A 23,322-nucleotide genomic window follows, 5' to 3' on the forward strand; every position below is an offset into this window, starting at 1 on the left:
AAAGGGGAGAGAGACAGAGACAGAGTCAGAGAGACAGAGAGAGAGAGAGGAGAGGAGAGAGAGAGGCAGAGAGAGAGAGAAGAGGAGAGGAGAGAGAGAGAAAGGAGAGAGAGAGAGAGAAAGGGGAGAGAGAGAGAGAGAGAGAGAGAGAGAGAGAGAGAGAGAGAGAGAGAGAGAGAGAGAGAGAGAGAGAGAGAGAGAATGAGGACTGGGGTGGCAGGCAGTCCTTTTATAGGCAGCCCACACCTGGCACCTGGCTTTGGCGGCAGGTGAAGGTGGATTGCTAGGGCCCTGGGGAGGAGCCAGAATCGACTGTAAGTTAACATTCCTCCCTTTCTGTTTAATTAAAATTTTAATTAAAAACGAGGAACTCGGAAGGGGTGATGGTGAGGCAGGAGTGAGGTCACTGTGTTCTTTAGACTACTTCCTGCTGACTGAGGGTGATGTCATCTTTGGAGACCCTAAGAAAATTGGGACGCTGGCCAAGTCCCGGGAGAACTGGCTGCTTCACTGCTATCCAGGATCTGGGGCTGGCACAGTGCAAGCTCAGTGAGGCTGGACCAGAGCATATGTGGGTAACTCCTTTGAAGCTCTCCTGGACTTGGCAGGATGCTGAAACAGATATATATTACCAGCAGAGGATAAAGTTAAGGATGTTAAGGAGAAGGAGCATTGAGGGCACATTTGAAACTTGATTCCCAGAACCAGGGAAAGGGGAAGGAGTCCTCCCTCTGGAATAGACAACCCTCTATCCAGAAAACTAGGTATATATAGATTTAGCACAGTGAGAAATGCTTTTACTTAAAAGACAACCAAAGGAAATTTAAAATCTTGAACTTGAGACTGTGATAGTGGATCATATAGTGGAAGGCTTTACCAGTATTAAACTAATAATTTATCAAAGCTCCATCGGTCAGAGTCAGAACTCTGAACCTAGAAGACCTAATGCAACCGTCGCACAATGAGGGGAAGAAACTAGAAGCATTTGTCACTCCTTTTATATCTGGCAATTCGATTTCTGATCACCAGTTAAGTTTTCATGTGCCTTTACCAACCTTAAAACACCTTCCTAAAGCTGGGCAGTCGTGGTGCACACCTTTAATCCCAGCACTTGGGAGGCATAGGCAGGCAGATTTTCTAAGTTCAAGGCCAGCCTGGTCTACAGAGTGAGTTCCAGGACAGCCTGGGCAATACAGAGAAATCCTGTCAAAAAAAAAAAAAAAAAAAAAACCTTCCTAGATCCTAAAATACTTCCTTAGGTCCTCATAACTTAAGCTTCCGTATCTGCACGCCTTACATAAATTTTACATCTTTTCCTATTCAATTATTTACCATGAACGAGACACAGGTGGCTGATTACTGGGAACAGTCACTTCTAAAGTGAGTTCCTTTAGATAAAGGAATAGTAAAAAATAAATAAATATATTTTTAAAAAAGATAAAGGAATAGTAAGAAGTCACATTGTTTATCATGAAGCCTGTGAGCAAGGCAAATCTGTTTGCCTTTTTAAATAAGAGATCTAGAAGTTTTAACCACTGTTGAGTTGACTAATGGACTAACACAGTGGTGAATTGCCTTGGGGTAAGGAGCTAGTTAACTGTTGCTCTCTAGCTGTCAAACTACAGTTACCTTAATCATCAATGACTTGTTCTTATATCCCCAGATGAATGCATCCCTCAGCCCTCATCAGAGGAGCTTCTATTGGGTGGAGATGATAAGTAACCTGATAAGTAACAACTGGTTAAGGTACAGAGAATAAGGCTGTGAACGCTGGTGAGATGGCTCAGCGGTTAAGAGCACTGACTGCTCTTCCAAAGGTCCTGAGTTCAAATCCCAGCAGCCACATGGCGGCTCACAACCATCTGTAATGTGATCTGATGCCCTCTTCTGGTGTGTCTGAAGACAGCTGCAGTGTACTTACATATAATAAATAAATAAATGTGAATGCTTAGCCCTAAATAGGACACCTACACACACACCCACGCCCAGGATGAGGGATTATTAAGAAGGGACAGAAAGAACACAAGAACCAGATATGACTGAAAAGACTCTGTCCTCTGGACACCACATGGCAGCTATCTGTATAAACTCATAGTACTTATGGCAGCGTGTGTAAGACCTGCACAATATCGAGCCAGACTATGTCCCAGATGGGAACAAAGTCTCACTCCCTAGGTAAGGCGCTACAGGCAAGTAATAGCTAGAAGAGAGAGAGTCATTCTTAAAGGAGAGGCCCCTGGTAAGTTGACCATACTCCAGTGGAAAGTAACACATCCAATCCTTTATGGGTAGCACAAAATGTACTTGAATTTTTTTTTTTTTGAAGAAGAGAATGCAAAGTTAGGTGACTTAAGAAGGATTCTGGGGAGAATTGGGAGATGGGAAGTGCAAAGGATTAAATTCATTTTGCATTAAATCCTCAACTAGTGAAAACTGAGGGGAGGGAACGTGTCCTAAGGACAAATGTCCAGGGTGTGGAGGCTCTAACCTTAAAAGGTTGTTTTAAAGGAAAATAGAACTGCCCACGTGGCGTTGACTATGAAGACATTATGGACACAAGACTAAGGAGTCATGACGCCCCGCTCCATAGCCCAAGAGGGTCGAGCCAGGCAAAGTGATGCAGCGTCCGAGCCCCTGAAAGGAGGCCCTGTTTAAACAGGAAGTAACAGGATTTTGGGCTTGCTCTGTTCCAATTGCTCTTTGCCACGTCCAGATCCCTCCATTTTGGCGTGAGAACGTTTATTCGGTGCCGTTAAATGTTGGGAGTCTGTAATTTGTTTTTATTTTATGGGAGCTCACAGTTAAGAGATTTTGGACTTTTAAATTGTTGACAACTATAACCACTTTGTATATTTGACTGAAAGCGTTTTTTCACGAGCCTATGAAACCAAGAGATGGCGAATTACTGTTTAAAAGTGGTATGTTCTGTTGTCAAGTAGACAAAGACTCCAATTGTGATCGTGGTGACTATTTGACAAGACCTAGACTTGCCCCCTGCACGCCTCGAGGGGATTATTTGGCCTCTGGGCATAAATATCAGGGATTATCTTAATTACGTTAATGGACTAAAGACCCTTCTTAAACAAGGGGGGACGATTCCCTGGGTGACACAGTATACGAGACAGAGAAAATGAGTGAACCACACCCATTACTCCATTTCTTGACTGTGGCTGCAATTTGATCAGCTGCTTCCTATTCTACTGCCTCGATTTCCCCAACATGAAGGACTAACCCTTAACTGTGAGCCAAAAGAAACCTTTTGTCTCTTTAGATGTTTTTGTAGGACGTTTTATCCCAACAGGAAAAGTGACAGAAGCACCGCTCTACTCTCTCTCCTTCCACATGCTGAGGGAGAAAGACCACGGATGCTGGTACCTCACTCACATTTCTTCCTTCATCCCCCTGTCCTCTACATCCCATCCCAGATCATGTGCAACAAAGTTATATACAACATGAATTTCACTTCATATCAATAAAATCGACATTATGAAAGATCGGCCACCAGGAAAGAAAGAAATACAGACATCAGTGGGTATACAAAGCACTTTCTAGACAACCTCTAAAAAGACTTTAGAAGTCTCAGCTTGACTCTATGCAGAAATCCCTATGTACTTCGCATGCTTGCAATCTGATACTGGACCCAAGTCCATTGGCTCGCTATTTGAAAGCCAAGGAATGCATCTATAGGAGATGAGAATTGGTAGGAAAGAAATCACTTTATTCAAGAACCAGCGGCTAGAGAGATGGAGGAAGGTTGTCATCACCACAGCAAGACCCTGTCAGAGAACTCTGAAACAGAAAAGAGTTGTCATGGCTAAGAAAAGGAGATCCACGACTAAGAAAAGGAGATCCAGGACAACGGGAAGAAAGGCTGCACGGTGCTGGGGCTTTTGTCATTTAGGTTTGACATTTCCCTCTATCTTCCCCTGAAATACATTTGAAATGATTCATTCCCACAATTCTTTAGACAAACATATTATTTCCCTGAAAGATAAACATCATTTTAGTTTTAAGTAAAGAGAGAGACTTGCAAATCTTTGCCCTGGGCCTTGATATTATCCAAAGATCATTAAATGTACTGGATAAAGAAAAACTAAAAAGATTACTGGTTGCAGTCATTTTAGGAGCAGTGTTTATTCAGTTTTTTGACATAGTTTGACTGGAGTCAGTGATTAGCATCTGAGACATTCCAAAGCTTTGTGTAGAACTCACAGCTTTGGGCAAAGAGAATGAAAAGAATGAATTTGTAACTTTTCATGGGGCAATTTGTAATGGAAAGCTGAGACTAGGGTTGTGAACGATACTGTTTTACAATACTATAAATGCTTTATGATATTATCATTACGGCTGGCACAGAATCATAACTGCAATGAGAAGCAGAGAATATGGCAGAATTTATATATTAATTCACAAAATATCCATTTCAACCACATCTCTGTAGTAGAGATGAGAACATTGTGCAGACCCCTTGAAGCTAGGGAAAGCTGCGATTCAGGCTTAAATCTAAGATATCTTCTCACAATCTTGAGCCAAAGCAAAGGTAGAAAGACCTGTAGTGGAGGCTTGATCCTGCAGGTGAGGGCTGTGGCAGAGGCAGCATGGCTCAGTGGTCAGTGACTTCCTGAATCAAGGCCAAGAGACCCTGACCCTGGGGTAGGAAAACTTTACAGAATTGTTTACATTTCCCTCTTACAGTCCTTTGAGTAATTTTGTACCATATATAATCCTGATAATAAACCGAGTTTTTATTTAAACTGAGCCATTTTTTTTTTTTTTTTTGCCAGCTACAGTGACGCACACCTTTTATCCCAGCACTCAAGAAGCAGAGATAGACAGAGCTCCATTAGTCCGAGGCCAGCCTAGTCTATAAATCCAGTTGCAAGCTTGCCTAAGGCACTCAGGCACTCAATGGCAAAGATAATTAAAGTTCAAACCCAGTATTCTTTAGGACATAGCCTCCTGCTCCCCAATTCCAGTAGCTTCCACTCTGGGGTTCCTGACCATAGGGAACAGGGGCAAACAAACTTAAGGGTAAAAATTCCTGTTTTCACTCCATTGGTGAAGGAATTCTTTCCACGCCAGAACTCTCAAGATGCCATGTCACACCCAACACTGCACAGTGAGCCAACAGTCGCTATGGATCAGTCCCGAAAAGCTCACGGCCTGAGGACCAGACGCCAAGGCCACAGAGGCTCACACTCAAGAACAGAACCAACCATTGGAGCTGCAAAAGGCAGTATTTACAATACCAAGTATGGAATGTCCTGGTGTGGTGGCACATAGCTTTATGCCCAACACTCAGGAGGCAAAGGCAGGAGGATCTCTGTGAACTTGAGGCCAGCCTGGTCTACTTAGCCAGAGCTACACAGAGAAAGACAGCCTGTGTCTGAATGAATGAATGAATGAATGAATGAATGAATAGAAGATAGACAGACAAGTAAATAAATAGACAGATGGATGGACAGATAGACAGACAGAGAGTGTAACATGTTCCCTATTGCCCACAGGAGGCAATGGTTGGCTTCTCTGAATGATTACCCAAGTGTCAGAGATAACTGGAAATCGGACCTAGTCCTTTGATCAGCAGGTCGTTTACCTGAGGGGACAGGGATATTGTCTATAAAAGTGTAGTGGAAAGGAAAATTTGAGGTTAGAAAAGTCAGGTCCCAGGGCCAGAGAGATGTCTCAGTAGTTAAGAGCACTGACCGCTCTTCCATAGGACCTGGGTTCCATTTCCAGCATCCACATGGCGGCTCACAACCCTCTGTAACCCCAGTTCCAGGGCATCTGGGAGCACTGTATGCATGTGGTACACAGACATTCACGCAAGTGGAACACTCATACACATAAAATAAATTTCTTAAAAAGAAAGAAAAGTCCAGGCCTCCCTTATCGGATGTTAAGCTAATGCATAATACTGAAGTTGAACTTTAGGTGTTGTACTGTTATAGAAATAATATGCCTTCCCAGTGAGAAATCACTCTGCACAGTTAGCAGTGATAATAGTAATAACAGGGAAATCTCCTTCAGAACGGTGTGTGTCCAGCTCTAGACAATGCTCAAGGAAGAGCCAGCCACAAATAGATGTTTCCAACTTATATGCACCTTGGGCTTATGCATTACACATACAATTGCCATCGTTAAATCTCTTTCAGGTCCTAGCCCCAGGTTATACTTTGAATTTTTTTCAACAGAGACAGGAGACTGCAAGTTTGGCTGCTTGGGCCAATGGGAGACTGGCACCAGCAAGGGTGTTGCCAGAATTACCCTAAGTGCATCAGAATTTTACTACCTGAGGTGATTTTGCTCATCTGGCACAATTACACTTTGATAAGAGCACAGGGGACTTGATGACCCTGTGCTGTCCCCCTTGAGCTGCCCTTTAGAGGCATGGGGGTGGGGTGTCAGGTGGGGAGTGTTAGGGGGCGGGGAGTGACACCCGGAGGGAGGCTTCCCCTTCTGGGGAATTTGATGGGAGAATAAAACTAAAGGCTGGTTGTAAGTCAGGCTTGCCTCCTTTTGTTATGGACCAGAGCCTAAAATGGAGGTCAATTTTGAGGAATAAACAGTAGCAGAAACCCTTCTTAGCAATTCTAAACGTCAACTATGTTACAAACTTGTCTTTCCTACCAGTTCCAACCACCTGGTCAGTACACTATATGAGATGCAAGGTTCCTTTAATTACTTCTACTTTGTATAGCAATACTTCTTAGGGAAGTTTATTGGTAGATTTTTTTTTACAGCATCAGTTTTGATGCTTCAAGTTTCTCCTACATCAGTACCACAGGGCATTGGGTAAAACCTTAGAGATGATGAGAGATGGCTTGGCACTTAGGAGCACTTGTTGCTGATGCAAAGGACTCTGCCTCGACTCTGGCACCCATATGATGACTAACTGTAACTCCAATCCCAGGGGATCTGATGCCCTCTTCTGACCTCTGAGGGCAAAATTCTCATACACATTTTTTTAAAAAAATGATATATATTGTTTAAATTAAAGAGATAGATGGATGGTGAAAGAAACCGTTGAAAATAGAAGGGTCAGGCAGTTGCCTCCCCAAGTGTGACTAGGCAGGTGACTTCCCACTGATTCTCAGGCTGCCAGAGGTGTAGGGGGGATGGGAGAAGGGTCACAGGAGGTCAGCCACCCCTAGACTCTTCACAGTTGAAAAGCTTATCTTCCCTTACATCCCTTACCTCAAAGAACTGGAAGTGACCTTGGCAGTGGCCTTTCTTCTTCCGGTTATGTAGGAGTTTGGCATCCCGTACTGGCCTCTGGTGCTTCTAGATCATCAATAACTGAAGGATAACAAAAGGCCACAGGATGCTCTAAGCTCTTGCCCCACCACTTCCTCCTGTTGGGGCAACACAGCCAGAGAACTGCCCTCAGAAAAAAAAAAATCTCCCTGTTTGCCAACGCTCCACTTCCCCTGGCAATACAACCAGTAACTGTGGCCATCTTCTGGCTTCTTACTTCTAAGCAGTGCCATGGACGAGTAACAAATGCCAAACATCTTGTTGTATAGATGGTAAATTATTTGTTTTGCTCCAAATTAGGGGGTTCAATTTAATCATTCGTATTTCCCCTCCATTCTAGAACTGTCCCCATCACTTCCTTAAACACCCAGCTTCTAAATCCAACTGCGTGCGTCTGTATCCTCTTATTTTCCCATGGTGCACCTGCTCTTGATTCAAACCCACCTGGTTTATTTTACAACCTTGTATTCCATGTGTGTGTGTGTGTGTGTGTGTGTGTGTGTGTGTGTGTGAAGTTAGTCCTCCTACCTCCTAGTCCCTTAAGTGTTCTACAATTAGAATTAGGCTGTCAGCAGCTTACCTTGAGTCTCCTTGTTGTTAAAGTTTATTGGTGTCTTTTCAAGTGTTTACTCTTAATTGTCTTTTCGAAGTCTGGACCCTCCTAACACTCACCAAAAAAAAAAAAAAGAGTATTTATCTCTATTGACGTGAAAGCTAGGAGAGTGTTAACAAGCGAGCAGGTTATACTGAGATCAGCATGCATTTCCAGAAACATAAATTTTACATGTTACAACAGATAGAAATGGAATGGTTACAAACCACCATGAGAACCACTCCTGCCAGCTGGTTGTTTGTTCTCCAGAACTGAGAAGGGTGTGCCAATAGGACCTGCCTCGGGGTGGATAGAGATATCAAAATAGGTTTCACCACAGCCAATCATGTCTGAACTAGGGGATTAGGAAACGTTGCAAGGCCTCCCTTCTTTAAAAACAAAGCTACTACAGAGAGACTGGAGAGATGGCTCAGTGGTTCAGAGCCAAGACTGCTCTTCCAGAGGACCACGGTTCAATTCACCACACCCACAAGCCTGTTTACAACCATCTATAATTCCAATCCCAGGGAACCCAACACCCTCCTCAGAGATCTGAACATTAGGGATGCTGTCATCTTACCTGGGTATTGCCCTGTTATGAGCCTCAACTTTCCTATCTAAACAAAGACTTCTGTGGGGCTAGCTAAAGATGAGACCTTGCCCAGCATTGACATCCCTGGGCACTCCCGGGAATTCTGTTTGTGCTCTCTAGTCAATCAGAGCCGCCAGCCTGCCAATGACAGTGAGCCTTTATGATAGTTGGTCCCTGCCCCCGCCCCAGGCATGCTTCTTGGAGGACAAGAAGGCTTCTTCAGAAACAGACCCATTATCTCTGGTCCCTCTTGGTTCTAAGATCCCTTCGCCAGATCTTCTATTCTAGGATGTTTTTATTTTTAATATGTGTGTACCTGTGTGAGATATGTGTGCATATGAGTGTAGTGCCTGTGGAGTCCAGAAGAGGGTGTCAGCTCCCCTGAGGTGAAGTTGCAAGCAATTGTAGGTCACCCTGTGGGTCACCCAGTGTGAGTTCTGGGGACCAAGAGTTGGTCCTCTGCAAACACAGTTCATACTCTTAGCTGCTGAGCCATCTCTCCTGCCTCTGACAGAACCTTCTTTAGCTGTGTTCCCAAGTTCCTCCCAGATCCCTAAATCTCAGGGACTAAGGATCAAGTGCTACATGAGTTTTTTCAGATGAGTCCATCAGAATTAGAAAGTGATTCAGATACAAAAAGGTTAACGCCCATGGCTTCAAATCTAGTTTGTGTCTCTTCGCTTCTCATTTCCTCTTCTGTGCTGGGTGATTCTCTGGTCTTCAAACTTTCGCTTGTGTTTTGCTCAGAGCTATGAAGTCCCCAATAACCTGCATCCCCACCCCACCCCCAGCCTCGTACTAGACTGAGATGCCCTTAAAATTGGGAGTTTTATGAGCCTTCTTCACCTCGGTACTCTCAGAAAACTAGTACACACCACTATGCACTACTTATTCAGTGGCTTGAGGATGTGAGTTCCCAATAAGACAAAGGTGTCAGGGTCTAGCCTTGACACAGGATCGGAGTTCTCACCCGGAAGCAGGGATATCTGGAAGGCGCATAATAAACACACACAGACAGCTTTTCGGGTGCAAACTGACAGGCAATTTTTCAAGGCTTAAAGTTACACTTCTCTCTCTCTCTCTCTCTCTCTCTCTCTCTCTCTCTCTCTCTCTCTCTCTCTCTCTGACACACACACACACACACACACACACTTTTGCTTCCTCCTCAGGGCTGGAGGTTGCGCTCCCTCATTCACTCCCTTTCTCACACTCACACACTCACTCCGTGCGTTCTTCTCCTTCCACGCACACACTCCATACACACTCTCTCCACTCACTCCACACTCACATTCTCTCACCTCACACTCTCCACACCTTCTCCACACTTTCTCTCTTCCCTCACTCTCTCCTTTAACTTACCCCAATCTTTTATTGTTACTCCGAAAGCAGGTAGAAAAATAAAAGACATCATATAATCATTGCCAAATCAAATTCAAAAGAGTAACCACATCCCACAAAGAATCAAGAATTACAATTGCTTCCCAAAATTTCAGGCTTCCCCTAGTCCTGTGGCCAAAGTAATAATAATTGCAAACTTATCATTATTTAAACTTTAATTTTTGACTTATACTTCAGAGCTCAGAGCTCCGAGGTCAGCTACATGCATTTTCCTGTGAGGCTCTAATGATAAATGACATGGGCAAAGCTGCCAGGCAGTGGCCAGAAAGAATCAAGTTAACCCTAAACTCAGCAGTTCCACTAGCTTTCTGCTTCTGTACGTTGCACACAATGATTCTAAGAGTCCCAGTGTTTTGACTTAGTTTTACTAATATAAGACTTTACATATTCTATACTTGCTTATCCAGGAACCACTCTCAAATGTTATGCAAAACTTATTTCACAATGTCAATAGTTTTTTTTTTCCTTTTTGAATTCAAGTATCCTGTGTTTGTATTCCCTTATTCCATGATTGTGTCTCTCATACTAATGCTTTTTCATAATTCTTATAAATTCCTTCACTTTCTGGTAATGGACCCTGTATGACTCTAGCAGTACATGGTTTCTGTTTCATTTTCTAATATTTCTAAACATGATTTCTTCAAATTTTCTTTGCAAGTCAAGCATTAGTCTGGAACTACCATTGTGCAATTATTGCATTGTTTCCAAGGTGAGAGTGCCCCGCATGCACCCGGGCCATTAGGGCTGTGCTACACGATGCCCCTATGCCTCAATTTTTAATTGTTTAAGAACCATTACATCAAGGAACATCTAGTTTCACAGAATTCACCAGAGCAGAAGGAGAAGAGAGTGGGAAAGTCAGATATAATAGAATAATTATGCCCACCAAGGCCAACTGAAAAGCAGTCACGCACAAATGAAATCTATACAGCCCTTGTCCAGGGCTAAGGTTAGGAGAAATGGGGACAACTGTTTTTTTACAAGGAGCTGCCACAGGCTTCTGAGATGGCTCCATCCCGACCTGCTGTGGGCAGTCTCTGTCAAGGTATGCTGTCCCCAGCAAAAAGGTCCACTCATTTTTGGGTTTCGGTATGGTTTGGTTTGGTTTTGGGTTTGTCATTGTTGTTTGTTTTGTTTTTTAACTTTAGCTACAAGAGACAAGACTGACACCCAGTATTCAATAAAGGCAGAAAATAAGAAAGCCACCTGCCCAAGGCACTGGTGATGAAAGACAGTCAGGCCACCCTGATTCACAGTGCACAGTGGGCACCGCTACAATGAATAAATATGTGATGGAAAGACAAGAAAGAGAGAAAAGCAGGGTGGTACATGTGGAGAGATGTGAAACTAGAAACACAACAACCATGGGGACCAGGCTGACGTGAGCGACCTGCCCTGACACCTGAGTTCATGGTGATGTCCATGACTGTGCTGCCTCTAAGGGTCATGTCTAGACCCATGGTCCTACTGTGGCCAGGGTCTGTGTTGATGTCAAGGTACCACCAAAGGCCACTTGGATGTCCGTGGTCATGGGCCATACGGCCACCAGGGCCATACTGATGTGAGAAGTCCGTAATGCCACCTGAGCCCATGGTGATGTTGATGGTCTGGGATACCTGTGAGGGCCTTGCCTGAGTCTGTGGGCCTTCTGCAGCCAAGTCCATGTCTGTGGTCTGTGCTGTCACCAGAAACCACGTGGAAGTGCGCGATCGGTGCTCCCACTGACCATGAAGAGCGAGGGAGCTCCTTTGTAGAGATCAATGATTGAAGACAGACGGTTGGGACATGAGAGCTTCTGCCGTGATCCCTACCCCCCACCCCAACTCTGAGCTCCACCCCCACCCCCCAGAAAAGTATCAGCCTGAACAGGAAGCAATCAAAGAGAACACTTTAAAAAGTGTGATAAGGATGTTGAAGTTAGCTCTCCACAATTGATGGCTTCTGGTGGGGGCGTAGGACAGGGAGGTCTCAGCTCTGTTTAAGGGGCAAGCCATGGAGAGTTTGACCATGCCCCAGGAGGATATAGATAACTCTAATTAGACTTGTTTTTTTTTCTTTCTCTTTTCTTCTTTTTTTGGGGGGAGTGAGGAGGAGTCCACAAGAGTTGGGGGGGGGTCAGTATGGGAGGACTTGGGTATGAATGTGATAGGGGTGCATGATGTGAAATTCCCAAAGAATCAATAAAATATGGTTTCTTTAAAAAATGGTAGAAAATATGTTGAATGAAGAAATGAATGGAAGATCACACCGAAAGAGGATCACCTTCCTCTCCAGCTCTGCTCATTCCTGCAGACACTGAAGTCAAAAGTTAGTGAACAGAGTCATTGGAAGGAGGGAACACACACATACCACACACAACACATACACACATACCGCACACACACGCACCGCATACACACATACCACACAGACACACACACTCTCACACACCACATACACACATCACACACACACACACACATACATGTTCACCAAGTGTATTCACGCACACGCACGCGCGCACATACACACACACACACACACACACACACACACACACACACACACCTTCATGCTGGTGAAAATATTTCTGCTAAGCTTAATGAGAAAGCCAATGGGGGAGGGGCGAGCGGTGTAAACAGGAACAATCAGGTTCGTTCTGAATCCTCTCCGACAACCAAAGTCTGTGAATACAGGAAAAGTCAGGTTAGTTCTGAATCCTCTCTGATAACCAACTTCTCTTCCCACACAGAGAACTCTTCCAGGTCAGCCACTCCTTGTCCGGAGTTCCCCTGATTGAGCCATTCCTGATTTACACTTTTGACTTCTGTCCAGGAGGCTGGGTTTCACAGGATACGGTCTTTGTAGGCTGGGAAAGGTGTGCTTCTCTTGCTTCCGAAGCAGAGCATCCACGGGGATGGGGGTGGGGGTGGGAACAGGGTGGTGCTCAGGTCTCAGGGAGACCGGGAACCAGCAGAATCTTGGGCAAGATCTGCTTGTGTGGGAGAAGATGGGGTAGCCCACACTGGGGGAGCTTGAAGGAAACCGACCCGCAGTTTCACTTCATTCCGTGGATGCCCCACGTTGGGCGCCATCTGAAGGAAACCGACCCGCAGTTTCACTTCATTCCGTGGGTGATTCACGAACAGGGGAACTCGAGATTCTGTAAAATAAGCGGGTAGGGAGGAAAGAGAGACGACACCAGGAAAGGGTTCTTATCGAGGTGTGTTCTTTACTTAGAGAAACGGGAATATATATACTTGAGGCAACAAAGTCAAGTCTTTTAGCAGATAGGTGAGAGCGGGGAAACGGGCATATCAAAGCAAGAACTCCAGGCAGGAGGGCGGATCAAAGTTTTAGTCCCTATGAATACTGGGCTCTCGGTTCTGGCTTTAATCTCTCGGGCTGGCTCCAGACCCCTGGTGAGTCGAGTCGAGATGCTGTCTCTGGTGTCGGTTGAGACCCCTCCGTGAAATCAGCAGGGCTCCCACATTAGCTCAAATGCCTTCCCACCAAAAACCACTCCAGACACAACCTGTGATGAAATACACCTGGGCCTTTCCAGAAATCCCGAAAGGACTTGGGAAAACTTTTCATTTAATTGAGTCTTTAGCAGAGCGAGCCTGAGCTCGTCCCAGGGAGCTGATTCTTAGAAGCCTGACAAGACCCAAAACAGTCTTTCTCAACCTACAAGTCCCAACTCCCCTGAGAGCCGAGCAATATTTTCACGAGGGTCATCTAAGACCACTGTAAAACACAAATGCTTAGATATTACATGACATCTATGACGGCAGCAAACTCGCAGTTATGACGGAGCAACGAAAGTAATTGTGTGGTTGGCGGGGAGGGATGGGCCACCACAAGGAGGAACTGTATGAAAGCGGCGTAGCATTAGGAAGGTTGAGAACCACTGACCTAAAAGAAATCTCACTGGAAATCAAGCATCTGCCAGTTAGAGCCAAATGTTATTTTCAAGAAAGACCTGGGGCCAAGCAGGGCCCCTCTGCAGCATTCACCAGAGAACAAGCCGTGTTTGTAAGAATGATTGACCTCAGCAAAACGCACAAGGTAAAGTGTACTACTTGATGAGTTTTGACAAGTGAATGCACACCTTAAGTTTATTTTCCCAACAAATACATAGTATTTCCCTTGCCCTTACATCGTTTCCCTGCTGTGTTCCCCTCAGTTCTAAGGCCCCAGTCCTAAGATCGCCTTTCTCCCACTCTTCATCCATTTTGTCACTGCTAAAATTTCAGATCCATGGAATCACATTTTATATAAACTTTTATCCGTAGTTCTTTTACTCAACATGCTTTTGGGCCTAATTCGTGTTGTCTGGATTGAAAGACTGCTACTTTTAATCCTACCTAATAGTCCACTGTGTGAATTTACAATTCTCCATTAGTGGATGCGTGGATTGTTCCTGCTTTGGATATTCTGAGTTCAGATTTAATAAAAATCTGTGCACGTCCTTGAACATACACACCTGAGATGAATTGCTGGCCATAGAGTGTGCTCATATTTAACCTTTATTACAAACTACCGCATGTTTTCCAAAGTAATTGTGCTACTCTGTAGCATATGAATGGAATGGTGGGCCTACTGTATCGTTAGCTCTGTGCAAGAGTTCCAGGAACTAGACATGGTGGCACACACTGGTAATCCCAGCACTAGAGAGGCTGAGGCAGGAGGATCATGAGTTTAAAGCCATTCTGTCATGTATCAAGGTCCACTGGCAGGGCTCAGTGAATGCCTCAGTGTGCTTGCCACGCATGTGTGAGACCCTGGATTTGATCCCCATAACTGCATAAAAAGGAAATGCTTTTCTACAGTCCTATGGACTCATCCCAGTGTTACATCTTACACTCTCTCCAGTGGGCATGGAAGTGATATCTCATTGCGGATTGAATTTGTGTTTTCTGATGATTAATGACATTATCGTCTCCTAAAGAGGCCTTTCCTCTATGGTCCTTGGTCAGTTCTGAGCTGTGTGTCTGTCTGTGTTTTGTCTTCACATGATTGACTTGTAGCTGGTTCTTCATGTATTGCTAAAATACAAACATCTTCTGTGTTTTATGTTTATTCATTAGCCCATAGTTCCTGGGGTAGATGTGTTCAGAAATGAAGAGATGTAAGGGGGTTTTTGGTTTTGGTATTTCAAGACAGGATTTCTCGTGTAGCCCTGGCTGTCCTGGAACTCACTCTGTAGACAAGGCTGGGTTTGAACTCAAACAGCTGCCTGCTTCTGCCTCCCAAGTGCTGGGAGTAAAGGTGTGCACCACCACTGCCTGGCCAAGATGTAAGTTTCTTTTTTTTTTTAATTTATCTTATTTATTTTGTGTACATGAGTACACTGTCGCTGTCTTCCGACACACCAGAAGAAGGCATCGGATCCCATTGCAGATGGTTGTGAGCCACCATGTGGTTGCTGGGAATTGAACTCAGGACCTCTGGAAAAGCAGTTAGTAATCTTAACCGCTGAGCCATCTCTCCAGCCCAAGATGTAAGGTTCTTAATGCTTATGGAGAAACCGTTTTCCAAGAAAAATACAGGGATAAGCCCACTCTCATCTGTATGTCTGAAGGAGTCTTAGCCTCGTTCTCAGTGACTAACTGACTTGTCTGTGTACACTAATAGCAGGAAGGGCAGAGAACAGACTTCAGGCCTCATACCTGAAGCCTGAAAACACTCACCAAGTAGACTCTCCCTAGAACATATTAGTAAATGTGTATGACAGGCTTGGGCATCTCTCCAGTGATGGCAAGAACTCTAAGCTTGATTTGCACTGGCCTTAAGTCTAGGTCCTACTTTGTCACTTGCCAGTTGTGTCCCCAACCAAGTCCCTTCCCCTTTTCCTACCCCCCTTTACATCCCCAGATCAGAGACAACGATGGTGCCTGAGGACATTCTGAACTTCTGTGAAGACAGACTACCCGGCTTGATCTCACTCCTTTAAAGCTACACACCCCTGCGTAAGTGTTGTGTTCTTTCTCTTCCACTGGTGACCTTGGTCCCTGGAATATATTAAACACCTGAAGAAGCCAATAAGACCAAAGGTGGAAACCAGAAAAGTTGAAGGTTCGCCCCTGTATCCAGAGCTAGTGCCAACAAAGGCTGGACACTGTTGTGCTCTAAGATTGAGCACATCAGAAGCCCACGCCTCTATCCTTTCTTCCCTTGGTTTGTGGAGATCAGCGCTCTTCTGCCACTTGGGGTGCCCCTCAGGTAGAGTCAGTATTTCAGGGGTGTGACTGGGAGAGTGTTGTACAGGGCTTCAAATTTCTCCTAACACTTGTTCCTTAGCCCCAGTACCACCTAGTACAAAGTTTTCAAGCTACCTCCTGTAATAGTGTGTTCACCACCCCGGTCTACCTCACAAAATCATATATCCCACTTTTAGCCATGAAAAACATTATGTGGACCCCAATTAACAAATTACCTAGAAAGCACCTAACTTACACTCCCCAAGATTATAAAAGTCAGGCCAGAGGGATAGCTCCGCGGATGAAGGCGCTTGCCGTCAAAATTTGATGTCCTAACCTGGCATGGTGGTGCACACTTCTAATCCCAGCACTCTGAAGGTAGAAGCAGGTGGATCTCTGAGTTTGAGGCCAGCCTGGTCTACAGAGTGGGTTCCAGAACAGTCGGAGTTACATGGAGAAACCCTGTCTCAAACAAACAAACAAACAAACAAACAAGACTTGATAACCTGAGTTTAATCCCTGAGGCTCACACAGTGGAGAGACTGAATTCAATGGATTTCCACAAACTATCCTCTGATGTGTACTTGTGCACCCCAGGATGCATACACCCCCACAGATACACAGACAATAAATAAATGTAATTAATTTTTAAGCGACCAAGGCTATCAGAAAAAAAAGAAGGTCATGGAAACATTCTGGAAGAGTCTAAGGAGACACAAGAATAAATCCTGGGTAGACTCATAAAATATTGGGGGAAATGAGGAAATGTAAAAAAGTAATGTACACTGGAGCTCTAGCAATGCATCCACACTGGTGCATCACACTGGAACTCTAGCAGTGCATCCACACTGGTACATCACACTGGAGCTCTAGCAATGCATCCACACTGGTGCATCACACTGGAGCTCTAGCAGTGCATCCACACTGGTGCATCACACTGGAGCTCTAGCAGTGCATCCACACTGGTGCATCACACTGGAGCTCTAGCAACACATCCACACTGGTGCATCACACTGGAGCTCTAGCAGTGCATCCACACTGTGTATCACACTGGAGCTCTAGCAGTGCATCCACACTGGTGCATCACACTGGAGCTCTAGCAACGCATCCACACTGGTGTATCACACTGGAGCTCTAGCAATATAATCACACTGATGCATCACACTGGAACTCTAGCAGTGCATCCACACTGGTACATCACACTGGAGCTCTAGCAACGCATCCACACTGGTGCATCACACTGGAGCTCTAGCAGTGCATCCACACTGGTGCATCACACTGGAGCTCTCGCAGTGCATCCACACTGGTGCTGAGGTGAATACACCACATTGAGAGAGACATTCATAAGAGGATGAAGGCTGCATGCTGACTCCATGTCTCTCAAATCATTCTATAGATTTAAAACTATTCTTTAACAAAAATTTTGACTGTGAGTGTTTTGTCTGCACATATGTCTGTGCACCATAGTCATGTAGTACTGGAGGTGGCCAGCAGAGAACATCACATCAGGATCTGCTGGAGCTGTAAGCCACCACCTTGTGGGCGCTGGGAACTGAACCCTGGGCTTCTGAAAGAACAGCCAGAACACTTGGCTGTGGACACATCTCTCTAACTCCATAACACATTTGTTAAGTTTATCTCCACAGTTAAATTTCCTAGCCGGGGCAGGTGGGGCATTAATTATTTGCAGAAAAATGGGTTCACGAAAGGTTTTGGCATGAGAAAAGGATAATGGGAGATGGTGCAATTATACTATAAGCTCAACAAATACACAAGTATTAAAAAAAAACTCCACCCATGCTCACTAAACCTGGTGGTTAATCCCAGCATTCAGGTGGCAGAGATAGGTGGATCTCTGTAAGCCAAAATCTATAGAAGAGTTCCGGGCCAAACAGATCTACATATTGAAACTCTGTCTTGATTTTTTAAAAAATCCCCTGTCTATATAATATAGAGCATAGCATTTAGCACATACATATATATCATCTATATTGTATATAATACATATCATATATAATCTCTCCATATATTACATATAATATATATCATATAACTATGTATATATCATATAAAATCTCTATATTCATATATACTCTCCCTATATAAAATACATATATTATATATCATATACAATCTGTCTATAATGTATATGATGCATATAACCATGTTTTATATATTTACACACACATACATGTGTGTGTGTATATATGTATATATATATATACATAATCTCTAATTCTTTACCTCCCATCCTCTCTCTTTCTTATGCCTCCTAGGATGACCAACTTCGCATCCCTCCATTGTGTCCCTGCCTAGTCACTACTGACTTCTGGGTTGCTAAATCCCATGCTCAGTTGGTGTCACTAATGCCCCAGTCTTCCTTCATCCATTTCCTTCACAGTTGTTTCTAGGACACCATAATATCACGATTTGGCCCCTTCCTCTCCAGTCTCCAGTCTCCTCAGAATTTCCCACTAATCGCTCCTCTCCTCCCCATTCTCTGCACCCAGGGCAGCAGGGCAGGCAAGCATAGGTTTGGGTCTTCTGGATTCACACGCATCTGCTTCCCGTCTGATCTCATCTGATACAGAGCCTCTGCATCAGCTACACACTGATGACTTGTATCTCCAGTCTCTCTCTCAACTTCCAGCTCACAAATCCAACAGACTTCTGATTTCTCAACGTGCATGCTTCCTACATGTCTCCTCTTTAGTAGCTCTTACATTCGATCCCTGGTCTGCTTTACCTTCTCCTGTCTCCCATGATGACATCACCCTTGAGTCATTCAGACCAAAACCTTGATGTCATTTGACTCATTTACTTTCAAATGCCATGTGTAATCCACTGGGAAACCTGACTTGTGCTACCCTTAAGTGTGACTGTGAAACTGAATTTGAAGCACCTGTAATTTCCTAAATTAAATGATTCCCAAAATGGAAGTGGGAAGGTTCTGCCTTCACATCCCTTTTTTAATATGCCAATCTAACACAGCTTGGCCTGCAGCCCTTCCCAGGTGCATGGCTGCCAACACGTTAGTCTCCAACCTACTGAACTTCCAGCTCCCTGCCGCCTAACTCCTCTTCCCTATACTCTTTCTCTTAAGAGTACAAGAGTGGTCCATGCCTTCAGTCCCAGCACTGGGGCAGGCAGATCTCTGTGAGTTCAAGGTCAGCCTTGTCTACAGAGTGAGCTCCAGGATAGCAGGGGCTACACAAAGAAACCCTGTCTTTGGGGTTGGGATGGGGGGAGGGGGAGGAAGATAGAGAAAGGCTTCCTTGCTGTGCTGCCTCCTGCTTCAGTGTGCTGCCTATACCCACAAGACACACACCTTCCCGTTTATCTCAGAATCTGAGGTATGCCCAGCTTCCTCCTTTGTCCCAGATTACAAGTTAAAGCTGGTCAAACTTCCTTGACTCTTTCCCAGGTCTCAGGAAATCTCTCTGTAAGGCTCTTCAAAGCTGGGGAAAGTGGTGTATACCTGACTGTAATCCCAGCGCTCAGGATACAGAAGCAAAAGGAGAACAAGCTCCAACTGAGCCTGAGCAAAACCTTGTCAGGGATCGGGGAGGAGAGGGAGAGGGGGAAAGACAGACACAGGGAAACACAGAGACAAAGAGATGGGCTGACAGACACAGAGACACAGAGACAAAGACACAGGGGTAGACAGACACAGAGAAAGACACAGAGATGAAGACATACAGAGACACAGAAAGAGACCCCTCAGGTTCCTGGCCTCTTTTCTACTCCGCTGCCATTCACAGGCACAGCACCAAGGGATGAGCTCGGTGCTAATTTTGCTCCTTCCCGGATGTGCAATGAGGAGAGTTACAACATCTACTGTGTGAGCCAATTCTGAGATTAACGACAATGATGGATGTCTAGGGCCTGGCACACAGCAAGCACGCAAATGATGGGTGCTGACATCCCTGTAATTACTGACGTCCTGTGAACTGTGCCCCTCATGCATGCTCGGATTGAATCCCTGCATTCAGGCTTGGGATTTGCAATTGGGGACGTGCTGTCATTATCTTACAGAGAAGTTTAAGTTCAAAGGGTTACGAGTGACTTTTTTCCCCTAACATCATACAACTGAAAAAGTGGCAGAGAAGTCATTCAAGCTCATGTAGATCTGGCCTTAAAACTTTGTTCTTGCTATGAGAAACATGACCTCCTTGAAATTCCTTAAAACCCAAGTTGGGCAAGCACAAAGCTGTACTCCTTCTTGAGAGTCATATGGAAGCGTACCAAAGTCTTATAAAATGTCTTCCAATCATTGGGATTATGAAGCTTGAAATAGTATTATTTATCTTTAGACTACAGAGATGCAGATAGTATTTCTGGTTAATTACAGGTTTTATTTCTGGGACCTGGAGGCCACCCCTTTTTAAGCTGCAGAGCATAAGAAAGTACAACGGGCACATAGACCATCAGAGGCCAGAGAGATCCAAGGACCCATGAGTCTTCTGTTCTCCAGGAGACAACCTGGTCCTTTGGGACAGATGGGACACTTCGTGGAAGAGGTGGCTTGTGGGTGGCTTCTACCAGAGAATGTAACTAGGGTCTTGATCTAGTTTTTAATGATCAGCATTGGCATCAAACTCACCTCTGATATTTTAAAGGTTACCACCTTTAAAATTTAGTAAATTTGTTTACTATCTGTCCTTTCCTCTCTATTTCTTCATCCACTATGTGTTTCCCACATCTGAGATAACATGCAAGCACGACGGAAGGATGGAACACAGTAGGGATTGTATTTTGCTTGGCACTAACATCCCAGATGCAGGCTCTTCAAGAACAACACTAGCATGTTCTGCAGAGTAGGCTTTTGATTGTGAGATTTTTCTTCTTAAATATAAGAATGTCTGGTTAAAGGTGGCAAAGTTCTGGGGAATAGCCACTACCACCACTCTGCCGTGACCTTCCTTAAAAGCCACGACACACTAATGAAAAATGGAAAGAAATATTCACCCTGAATTACAATCCAGTTTGAACATGGGCTAGGGAGGTAACAGAGAAAATAAAAATCCATCACAAATGGGTGGAGGTGTGGTACAGGTGGAGACCACAAAGGTCCAAGTGCCGGGCGCACAGTAGGGACTCAGTGGGCATTACTCAGAAAGAAGGCTCCTTTCCTTTGAGCAAGAGGACTGGAAAGTTTGGGTCAAGTTACTAGACAGGAGTGAAGATCTTTGTTGAGAGAGGGAGGGAGGGACGGAGGGAGGGAATGTAAAGGAAAGAGACATTGTCCGGGCCAAAGCCACCGACTCAGACGCAGAGGCAGGCTCAGGTAGCACAAGGTGTGGAGGAACCCCGAAGGACATACACAGGTCGTTTGAGGACCAGCTCCTCAGTCTCACTGGAACCTTCTACCCACCCCCACCCCCACCCCCCATACCTCAAACTTCCTGGCCCAACCATCTCCTTAGGCCTCAGTCCAAGGCTGCAGGAGGCATGTGCCTGATCCTCAGCTCTGACAAAGGCCCCATTCTTTCTGGCTGGACACAGCTGGAGCCCATGTGTAGCAACCTATGTGTGGCTGGGAGCCAGGAGGTCTCCATCCAGCCCAGGGCTGGCAGTAATTTGGCATCTAATCTTGAGCAAAGCACCCTCCCCTCTGGAGCCCATGTCTCCCTTCAAGAAAATAGCAGCAATCGCACTGCCTTGTAATCCCCCTTGGGTGGCATGTGGCTCTGCTGAGCCTCAAGTGATGGGAAACTTCCTTGTGAATCACCATAAACGCCAGTCACTGTGACTATTAGGATCATTGTCATCATCGTGGCTATTCTTTGATTCACAAGCAACTGCCCTCCACTCCCTCTCTCCTCCTGCCCTTCTGGAATGTGGCTTTAGAGAACACAAGGCTCCCATACCCTTCCCCTCCCTACTCCTCTCTCTCCTCTAAGGTATCCAGCCTTCTGTCACCTGGTATTGAGTCCAGGCCCCTCCCTTTCACACACACACACACACACACACACACACACACACACACACACACCCGTTCTGACCAAGTCCTATTTCTGATCATTCTGATGAGTCAGGAAGGGCTTGGTGAGTGATTTGGTACACCTGTCTTCCCCTCTCTCACCAGTTGCTTCCTCTGAGAGTGAAAGGGACTATGCTCCAAACGACCCTCACCGTGTTGCCTTCCGAATCACCTGAGATCCTGGAGGATCACATGGTCCCATGACGCTCATACCACCTTGGCTGTCTGAAACCTATGTAAAGCCCTTCCATGAGTTCTCTTTGGATCAACCATTGCTCTCTCTTCCCTCTAGGCTCCTCATAAACTTTAAATGCTCCTAGGAAAGGGGAGCCCCACAAGTACCATCAGCCCCACAAGTTAACAGGCTGAATCGATGATAACTTCCAGTCCAAAGTAAAATGGTAAGATCCAACCCTGAGAAAGTGTGTTCGATTTGGGGAAATGGACCAAGTGTGAAGGATGTCTTCCATTGTAGTTACCCGACACTTCCTCCCTGGCCCATGGACCTCTTTGCAGTTCTAAAACCTTTGGTGTTAAAGGGAATGACCATCATTAGCCCAGGCTTGGGGGGGGGGGGGGCCAGGGGTCACCTGCTAGGGCTCTGAGATATGGCTCTAAATCAGAGCTTCAGGCGCCATCTTGTGGCCACTAGGGAGAATGCAGACGAAAAGAAACGGTGAGGACCGAAAGCAGAGAGGTAGGTATTGGCTGCATCCTGGAAAGAGGGATAGCTCTAGCTTCCCCCATCCTCACAGTTCCCCAACAGGAAGTGCCCAGTTCCAGTCCCGCACCCACGCAAGTCTTCTGTCTGGCCCTGCTTACTGTATCTGATCATGGTATCCAAGTAAGGTCCACATCACTTCAGCTCCTGTGCCCAGCCGCTCCTGACCCACATGGCCAACCACAGAAAGTATCACCGTATCATTGAAGGTTTGGCTCAACCTCCCCTCCACTCCTTTTTTCGTGCCTGCATTACCCTTCATCTGACACGCCCCTTTTCTATACAGTTGTATACAAGCGGGCTTCACGTCCCTCCAGCCTCCAGCTCTCCTCAGTGACACGCGTCTCCCTCCCTGTCCAGCCTCAGCAGTGCAGAAATCAGGCAGCCTAGCCTCGACCCTGTATGGTAGTAGAACCATGTTCCCTTCAACAGCTTCCATGCCTGAATCGTGGGAACCTGTGAATAAATCTATGACTCTACATGACAAAAGAGATTTCTACAGGTTCTTATGAAGTAGAAGCGTATCTGTGATTGTCAAAGTCATAGCAATATAATCACACACAGAGAGAGAATCACAGAGAGAGGGGGAGGGAGGGA

At 45.3% G+C, this 23,322-nt stretch overlaps 1 protein-coding gene across 4 annotated transcripts in view; it reads right to left on the reverse strand.

The window, feature by feature from the left end:
* Window positions 1-23,322, reverse strand: part of Slpi (secretory leukocyte peptidase inhibitor) — a 36,199-nt gene that overhangs the window by 11,671 nt on the left and 1,206 nt on the right. The window contains exon 1 of one of the 4 annotated variants that reach the window (XM_031373749.1): window positions 7,838-7,894. The exons of 1 other annotated variant lie outside the window; for it this stretch is intronic. The gene's annotated coding sequence lies outside the window, so the exon portion shown is untranslated. Of the gene's footprint in view, window positions 1-7,197; window positions 7,266-7,837; window positions 7,895-23,322 lie in introns of those variants that run through there. 2 more of the 4 variants (XM_031373747.1, XM_031373750.1) reach the window with 2 other exon arrangements.

This window comes from Mastomys coucha, unplaced genomic scaffold (genome assembly GCF_008632895.1).
Source record: "Mastomys coucha isolate ucsf_1 unplaced genomic scaffold, UCSF_Mcou_1 pScaffold15, whole genome shotgun sequence".
Taxonomy (NCBI): Eukaryota; Metazoa; Chordata; class Mammalia; order Rodentia; family Muridae; genus Mastomys; species Mastomys coucha.